We start from the raw sequence: 9,857 nt of genomic DNA, 5'->3' as shown, positions 1-9,857 counted from the left end.
TAGGGAGTACATGTCATTTCCTTGTTATAATGTCCTTCCCCTAAATTTCTCTGTGGCACCAACATTTAATCAATACAAAATTATCATGTTATCCTATAAATTAATTCACAACTGCAAATATTGGAGAGCTCGTTAAAAAAAGAGTAGACATGGAACATGTTACAAATAAAACAAATAGTACTTCCGTCAGGAATTACTTACGCTCAAATGAATGTATTTAGCATGAGCATAAAGTAATAACCCATGAAAACAATAATTTCAACAAGCTAATCCCCTTATGGTCATTATTTCTGAAAGTATAGGACTATGCAGTGTGGAAATTTTCTGTTCACATATTTCTTTTCAGGTATGGGAACAGCAGCACCGCAAAGGGTGCAACTGCAAACTAAGGCTCTGTTTGAAAGCAATGTTTTTGTAAAACCTCAATATTCCGATACTACAGTTTTTTTATACCGACGACAATGAATACTGTAGTTTACTAGTAATATGTACGTGCTTTGCACGTTAGATTATTATGAATAATCACAATACTAATCATTCAAACTAAATCGTCTATCTTATGATAAAACTATCATGCAAATTTCAAAAGTACTTGTGTTTTCGAGTGGGAACTCATGGAAACTTTTTTTTTGCTCTTCACATCAAACAACAGTAGCACAATGAATTCCTATACGGAGAATGCTTTAGAAAAAGTATACATTCTTTCCAAGAGAAATGTTATTATTATTGACATGCTTGGGAAATATTTTTAAAATTCAAATTTGAAATATATAGTAAATTAGTTTGATGCAGTAATTTTCACACCTTTAAATCAGAGGTTTCTTATAAAATATATTTCCTTTGTGTATCCTCAACCTCACAGTGTGTTAAATAACTTAACATCCTATTAAGAATAATAAAGTCAAATCAAAATCAAAATTTTCTACAGGTTTTTCGAATATTTCTCTCAGCGACCAGCAATATTGCCATGTGTACACCCTTTTCTTCACCTGCAAACAAAAATGTGTAAAGTCTTTTCTACAGCACGCTACTTCTTTTGAGAAAGTAAAAAATGCTTCCATGCCTGTAGCACTCCGTGAGATGTAAATTGCTCCTGTAGTAGTATAGGCTGCTAGCTTCTACTTCCTCCGTTTCTAAATATTTGTCTTTCTAGACATTTCAAATGACTATTACATACGGATGTATGTAGACATATTTTAGAGTGTAGATTCACTCGTTTTGTTCCGTATGTAGTCACTTGTTGAAATACCTAGAAAGACAAATATTTAGAACGGAGGGAGTACTCTTGGTCCAGATATTTAGAACGGAGGGAGTACTCTTGGTCCAGATATTTAGAACGGAGGGAGTACTCTTGGTCCAGATATTTAGAAGATAGTTCGAGCCTGTGCATGTAATTACTCGTTGTTGGAATATTTAATTCCTCACTGCAGCAGACCGCTATGGCTGCAGGCCAACAACACGTCCCTGAAAACTCTAGAAGATCCAGATTGGCAGCGTTTTGGCGCGCGGCCGTACAACGCGAATCCAGGAAACATCAGCCGTTGGATAATCGAGTCTTGGTATTGATAAACAGTGGAGATTCACCTGCTGTAACAAATCGACGGCTAAGGTTTTGCTTCTAGAACACGGTGAACGGGTACTCCATGTTAAAAATTGATGTACTAGAGACTAGAGACTAGAGACTAGAGACTAGAGACTAGAGACTAAAGATTAGAGACTAGAGACTAGAGACTAAAGACTAGAGACACAGAAATATGAAGCCAACAGTTTTTTAAGTATCGTGGAAACAATGGCATGTTTGGCAATCAAAATATACATCGTTGTAATAGGCCACCGCTAAGACAAGGCCTTTGTTGCGTTTCTCAATTTTTTAAAAAGAGGTCTCAGCCTCTTTCTTTAATACTGCAAAAGTACTATAGTTTTATGGATACTATAGTTTATAATACTATACAATTTTAACTAGAGCCAAACACCTTAAAGTATTTAAAACCATAGTATTTTAAAATATCATTGTATTCTTGAAATACTTTAAAAATACTTCGCAACTAAACACGACCTAAGTCCAAGAGCTTAAGTGCGCACTTTGTACATCCAGAGAAGGCTTGGGCATCACAACACCTGTCATAGTCACCGGGGACCTCGTATGAGTGAGCCGGACGGTCGGCCGTGGTGGTGGGCTCCCCGTCCTCCCTATACCTGGCACGGAACATGGTTAGTCAAAGCACGTAAGACTCAGACTGGTCCTCGCAGGCCCGCAGGTGCTCCGCGAGGCAGTACTCGCTGTGGTGGCCCATGTAGAGGAGCTGGATACCTTGGCGCGCCTACGGTCTGGGTCCTCCGGAACATCATCTTCCCGCTGACCTTCCACTCCTTCGGCTGGCGGCTCGTGCTGGCCGCAGACATGACACGACACACGTACATGTGGCCGTCCATGGTTTCACTCCCATCATTATCTGGGGAGTTGGCGCGGTGGAGCTTGACCCCATAGTCGTGCAGGTTGACCTTGGTCGAGAGGAGGAGGCGGCGCGGCCTGAACTCCGGGTGGGGTTGTTTCCTATACCTAAATGGTAAGTGTCACACGTATGGCACGAAGCAACATGGACCAAACGCCTTCATTATCATCCATTTTGTCACGTCAAAATAGATGACATCAGCAGGAATCTTTTTGGTTTTCAGACTTAAAAAATATTTTATCCTAAATAAAAAATCTGAATAAAAATCCGATTTTATCATTATATTCGTCTCGACGAGATCTTCAAAACTAGATCACACGTTGATATGTTTCATGACTTTTTTTCCAGCCAAAAGTTGTCATATGTTTACACTAAAGTTGTCATAGTGTTTACATCAGTTTTTATTCTAGATTTAAAGCTATCATTGTATTTCAACTACTTTTTACGGCAATTTTTATTAATTGACCATGGAAATTTTTGTTAATTAACCACGGCAAATCTAATTCATGGATCGTGGAGTTTTTACTAATTCAACATGGCAAATTTAGTTTGTAGATAATGACAATTTTAGCATTTTGACCACGACAATTCTAGTATTTTGACCATAAAAATTATTTTTTGTATGGACCATAGCAAATTATAGTGCATGTATCATGGCAAATTTAAGTAATTCGCCATGGCAATTTTATTTTACGGTTCATGGCAAATTTTAAGTCATTAATCATGCATTTTTAAAGTAATTGACGATATATTCCATTTTAATTATGAACCATATAAAAATTATTACATGGATCATGGCAAATTTTAGTAATTTACCATGGCAATTTTAGTTTCTTAAATTTCTTTTTTATAATATGTCAAAATTTACTTTAAACGTAGAAGAAAATGTAGTTGAAATATATCATGAAAACTTCAATGCAAACACCAGAGCAATTTATGTGTAATATACATGGCAACTTTTAACCAAACAAAATCATTGAAACATATCAATATGAGATTTGGTTTCAAAGATCTCGCCATGACGGATTTAATAATGAAAACAGATTTTCAATCGGATTTTTCATTCAAAAGATAAAACATTTAAAAAATTGAAAATCCAAAAAGATTCTCACATGCATGCATGCGGTGATGTGACAATCTGTTTGCTATAGAGACTTGTTGTGCGCCTCCCTTCCTGCCAGACTTGTGGCACATATCAGCGTCATTTCTATATGAGGTCCGTTAGCGTCAAATTCTTACAGCCACGCTGAGAACGAGCTCCCCAACGCGTCCACTTGTGCCTACCCATGATCCTCGCCGGTTTTCGAAACCATCTAGAAGGTTCACTGAAGTTGTTGTTCCTATTTTGTCTTACTGGCATTTCCAGTTTTCTACCTTTCTATTTATTTTTGTTTTTTGTTCATTTCTTTCTTTACTTTTTTTCCTCTTTGTGATTTCGCAAATTCAGAATTTTAAAACTTTGTTTAAGTTAATGTGGCACCCCGGCTCAGAGCAACCGATTTACACTGCATTGCCAGTCCAGAGAGCATGTCTTCTCGCAACACACAACATCTTGATACAGAAAACAACCGCTTTATTGATGCCAGCGGATCAAAGTTTACATTACGGTGCCAAGTGGCACACACGGTGCGGCTAAACAATATGTACATTATTTAGTGAACATAAAGGCCTCAATCATAACAACTACGCGGTAGCGGAACAACGTCGTAGCGGAACTCCATAGCACAGGGACACCGATGTGGACACGATCTAGACTCGGATAGCACTCCTTTCCCACAAGGCTTTCCTGAAATCTGGCATGACACGCCAGGTCAGTACATGGAATGTACTTGCAAGCTCACAACAGACATAAACATAATGACAAACAATATCATGATAATTAACCAATTATTAACAATGCAACAATATAAACAACATGATGTGATCATACTCTTGTGAGAAAAATCCCTCTTACCAATGGTGATCACTTCTTGGATCACCACCGTGCGAACCTCAAAATCTTAACTATGAACATCTCGTGATCTTTCCGGCGATCACAACCACGACCCATACTTGATCTAAAACAGTGATCCTTCCGGCGGTCACAACCACGACCAATATTTGGTCTTATCCAACCCGATGGCCTTCTCGCCATCATCAAGAGTGCAGAGTTCATAACTTAGTGTGCAAGTTTTACTAAAAGTTGATCCATGGTGTGACCTACTTTCGAGCGTGTCCGTAACCGTGGACTCGGCTATCGATAGATTAATACACTCTGCAGAGGTAGCGCACTGTACCAACACCATGGAACCCATGGCCTCGTACTCCCATTCGGGTGGACCAACGGCATTCCGACGAAACCCCTCCATTGCCATGACACTCTCTCGGCCACTCCGACCCACTCCCAACTGGGCTAGTCCTGGGTGGCCCCGTGTCTACCAAAGACACAACGACCACCGTCGTGGCCAAAACGTCCCTTACGGGGACCGGTACCAAAATCTCAACAACGGGCACACAAGGTTATGTCTGCTTACCGGGCCAGGGTACCGCACGCCCATAACCTTCCCTAGTTGGAGGCACCGACCAGAGGCATGACAACGGACCGAATAAAGGCCTTCCGATACAGGCAAATGTGGTTGCACTGGGAAAAACTTGATTCAGTGGCACCATGACCCGGTCAACGATATGTTCAAGTTGTATTATTATCATGTTCAACTTAAGTTGAAAATAACCGGTGTCATAGTATGCCATGAAGTGCAACAATAACATATGCATCACATATTAACGGAAAAGACTGAGTCAACTATATCCACACTAAGCATAACCATCAACAACTCTTGACACTTCTCTGGTCAAGATTAAACCTCACACTAAACAAAATCTTTTCTAAAATTTTTTATCATTTTTCTTATGCAAGAAAAATAACTCCAATTAATTACTTATATCCATAACCATATCATTTCTTTCATAGCAAAAATTAATTCTAGTCTCTTTACCAACTTAGTTAGTTTTAAACTTTTTGTAAGCATATTAACTTGGACAAGCATTTAACAGAATATAAACAACACAATAATGATCTATATGCATGGATTAATTCATTTATTCAAGTAGGAAAATCACAAATATTGCAATGGCACCAAGAAAATGTTGTTGTGGCTTGCCTTATTGCAGATGAGGTTCACAAGCCTCCTGGTGATCCTCAAGACAAGCTTCCACTACACCACGACACTCCAAAGACGACATGCATCTGTTGGTAGAAGTGAGAATCGCCAACACTTCTTTTGTCCCAAACAATACCGACACACAGTGAGTTAGTGTTATATAAGAACATGACACATTATTTGTCGCCAAAGCACCGCCAAAACGCGGACGTAATTTCTGTCGGCACATATAAACTCTAATGATTGTTTGTGTGTCGCCGATTCTTAGGGACACAAAAAGTGTCGGGGTTGTTCAGGTGGGTCCATCCAAAATACTTATATGGTGCGGGATGAGAACAGTGGACACTTCAGGTGAAACACCCACTTTTCCCCAATCCAATAATATCATCGTTCCCCAATCTCGCCCCTCCCTCTCGCTGCCGCCCACACACAACACACAGACCTAAGCCTAACGCGCCCGCGCCGCCACCCTCAACCTTCGTGCTGCCGGCCAAGCCTGCACGCTGGTCCCCTCATGCCACTGCATCGCAAACCTCGGGCGTTCCTTCCCTTATCCCGCATCAGCAGCGGTGCCGTCCGTGATAGAGGAGCATCATCCGCCCACCACCCGCCGTTGAGGAGCAGCAGCGCCGTCCGTTGCTGAGGAGCCGCCCGCCGTTCTTCTTCCTCCACCGGCGACACGTATACCTCCAGATCTCAACAAGTAAGCTGCAAATCTTCCCGCTCTGCCTACCCTTGTTCTCTCTCATCTCCATTATTGGCAACGAGGTCAAATTAGGGTTCTAAAATTAGATAATACAGGAGATTAATTGAAGGGGAAAAGGAACATTTGACCACCAGCTAGCATAAGGATTTCATTTTCGGTGGTTTGAGGCAAGATCCGCTCTTCCCTGCCATGGATTTTGATGGACAACAGGTTCTATTTGAAAGGAGAAGAGAGATAGTGCAAGGAAGAAGAAGTCGCTCAGTTTACTAGCTAGTACTAACTTTGATAGTATGACCTTCCCAGGTTTAAGGGGCATGGCATGTTGGCACCATTCACAGCTGGATGGCAGAGCAATGGTGTGCATCCGTTGGTTATTGATAGATCTGAGGTTACGACTCTCTAATTATAGCATTATATATGTTTACTTCTCATGCAATGTAGCGTTTGGTATTGGAAATGGCAGCTAAGATGTTCATTACAATATGCTATGGATGTAAACTATGTATCTATGTTTTTCTTATACAATGTTAACCTACATATGCAGGGTTCTTATGTTTATGACATCAATTGGAATAAGTATCCAGATTCTCTAGCAGGACTATGGTGTACAACTTTAGGTATGTAAAGTACAATCTTTGGAGTGTGATTTTTGCGATTATGTACCATAGAATTGTTCATTATTTGGGATAATACCTGTTGGGGAACATAGTAATTCAAAAAATTTCCTACGCACACGCAAGATCATGGTGATGCATAGCAACGAGAGGGGAGAGTGTGATCTACGTACCTTGTAGACCGACAGCGGAAGCGTTATGACAACGCGGTTGATGTAGTCGTACGTCTTCACGGCCCGATCGATCAAGCACCGAAACTATGACACCTCCGAGTTCTAGCACACGTTCAGCTCGATGACGATCCCCGGACTCCGATCCAGCAAAGTGTCGCGGAAGAGTTCCGTCAGCACGACGGCGTGGTGACGATCTTGATGTTCAACTGTTGCAGGGCTTCGCCTAAGCACCACTACAATATTATCAAGGATTATGGTGGAAGGGGGCACCGCACAAGGCTAAGAAAACTATCACGTGGATCAACTTATGTGTCTAGGGGTGCCCCCTGCCCCCGTATATAAAGGAGCAAGGGGGAGGAGGCCGGCCCTAGGAGGGGCGCGCCAGGGGAGTAGGATTCCTACTCCTAGTTGGAGTAGGTTTCCTCCTTTGCTAATCCAACTAGGAGAAGGGGGGAAAGGGGGGAAGAAGGGAAGGAAGGGAGAGAGGGGCCGCGCCCCAAACCCCTTGTCCAATTCGGACTGGGCTTGGGAGGGGCGCGCGCCACCTCCTGGTCCTTCCCACTAAGGCCCATTAAGGCACATTGCTTCTTCCTCGTATTCCCGTAACTCCCCGGTACCTCCGAAAATATCCGAATCTCTCGGAACCTTTCCGATGTCCGAATATAGTCATCCAATATATTGATCTTTACGTCTCGACCATTTCGAGACTCCTCGTCATGTCCCCGATCACATCCGGGACTCCAAACTAACTTCGGTGCATCAAAAACTCATATACTCATATAACTGTCATTGAAACCTTAAGCGTGCGGACCCTACGGGTTCGAGAACAATGTAGACATGACCGAGACATGTCTCCGGTCAATAACCAATAGCGGAACCTGGATGCTCATATTGGCTCCCACATATTCTATGAAGATCTTTATCGGTCAGACCGCATAACAACATACGTTGTTCCCTTTGTCATCGGTATGTTACTTGCCCGAGATTCGATCGTCGGTATCTCAATACCTAGTTCAATCTCGTTACTGGCAAGTCTCTTTACTCGTTTCGTAATACATCATCTCGCAACTAACTCACTAGTTGCAATGCTTGCAAGGCTTATGTGATGTGCATTACCGAGAGGGCCCAGAGATACCTCTCCGACAATCGGAGTGACAAATCCTAATCTCGAAATACGCCAACCCAACATTTACCTTTGGAGACACCTGTAGAGCTCCTTTATAATCACCCAGTTACGTTGTGACGTTTGGTAGCACACAAAGTGTTCCTCCGGCAAACGGGAGTTGCATAATCTCATAGTCATAGGAACATGTATAAGTCATGAAGAAAGCAATAGCAACATACTAAACGATCGGGTGCTAAGCTAATGGAATGGGTCATGTCAATCACATCATTTTCCTAATAATGTGATCCCGTTAATCAAATGACAACACATGTCTATGGTTAGGAAACATAACCATCTTTGATTAACGAGCTAGTCAAGTAGAGGCATACTAGTGACGTTTAGTTTTTCTATGTATTCACACAAGTATTATGTTTCCGGATAATACAATTCTAGCATGAATAATAAACATTTATCATGATAGAAGGAAATAAAATAATAACATTATTATTGCCTCTAGGGCATATTTCCCTCAATACCCTGCATCACCATTTTGTTTTTGCATTTAAAAGTGATGTATAAAGTCTAATTTGAATCCTTTGAAGTGCTCTTGTTGACTATTGATTTGTAACCCCAAATATGAAACATGACTCTCTTAATTGCTGGAAATATTGGTCATATCTATTTCAAGAAAGGTTGTGCACCCAACATTTATAGGTCCCATTTCGTTCAATCAGCCCAATATGCTTCCTGTTCCTTTACATAATTAACATTTGGTCTATAGTGTTAAAGGGCCGAACTGAACCTATATGCTTCTGCCTGTTATTACATCATTTCTGTACGCTTCTTCCTATTATTACAACAGATTTTAGATATGACAATGTCAAAGAAAACAAATACATAGATAACCTTGAAATATTAGCTTCACATTGGATGTTTGGAACATCAATTCAGTACCCTTAGTACTAAACATAAACCATATTCTCAATAAATTGATATTTATTGTTGAACGTGCCTTTTGCTTTTGAAACGATAATTATTACTTAGCATGTGATGTTGCCTAGTAATAAACTAAACCATATTTTAGTGTTTTCATTTTCCTCAATTACCAAGTTTAGCCTCTATACCAAAATACTCTTAGTTGGGGTAACTTGAACTAGTTTCCCCCAACTACAAGTATTTCGGTACAAAGGAAGTATTTTGTAGTCAATCCCTTGAACTTGTCAAAAACCTTTTGCGACAAGTCGAGCTTTGTAGATAGTAACATTACCGTCAGCGTCAGTCTTCTTTTTGAAGATCCATTTATTCTCTATTACTTGCCGATCATTCGGCAAGTCAACCAAAGTCCATCTTTGTTCTCATACATGGATCCCATCTCAGATTTCATGGCTTCCAGCCATTTTGCGGAATCTGGGATCACCATCGCTTCTCCATAGTTTGTAGGTTCATCATGATCTAGTAGCATGATTTCCAGAATAGGATTACCGTACCACTCTTGTGCGGATCTTACTCTCGTTGATCTACGAGGTTCAATAGTATCTTGTTCTGAAGTTTCATGATCATCATCATTAGCTTCCTCACTAATTGGTGTAGGTGTCACAGAAACTGGTTTCTGTGATGTACTACTTTCCAATAAGGGAGCAGGTACAGTTACCTCATCAAGTTCTAC

This window comes from Triticum dicoccoides, chromosome 3A, assembly GCF_002162155.2.
Source record: "Triticum dicoccoides isolate Atlit2015 ecotype Zavitan chromosome 3A, WEW_v2.0, whole genome shotgun sequence".
Taxonomy (NCBI): domain Eukaryota; kingdom Viridiplantae; phylum Streptophyta; class Magnoliopsida; order Poales; family Poaceae; genus Triticum; species Triticum dicoccoides.
This window is presented reverse-complemented; position numbering follows the sequence as displayed.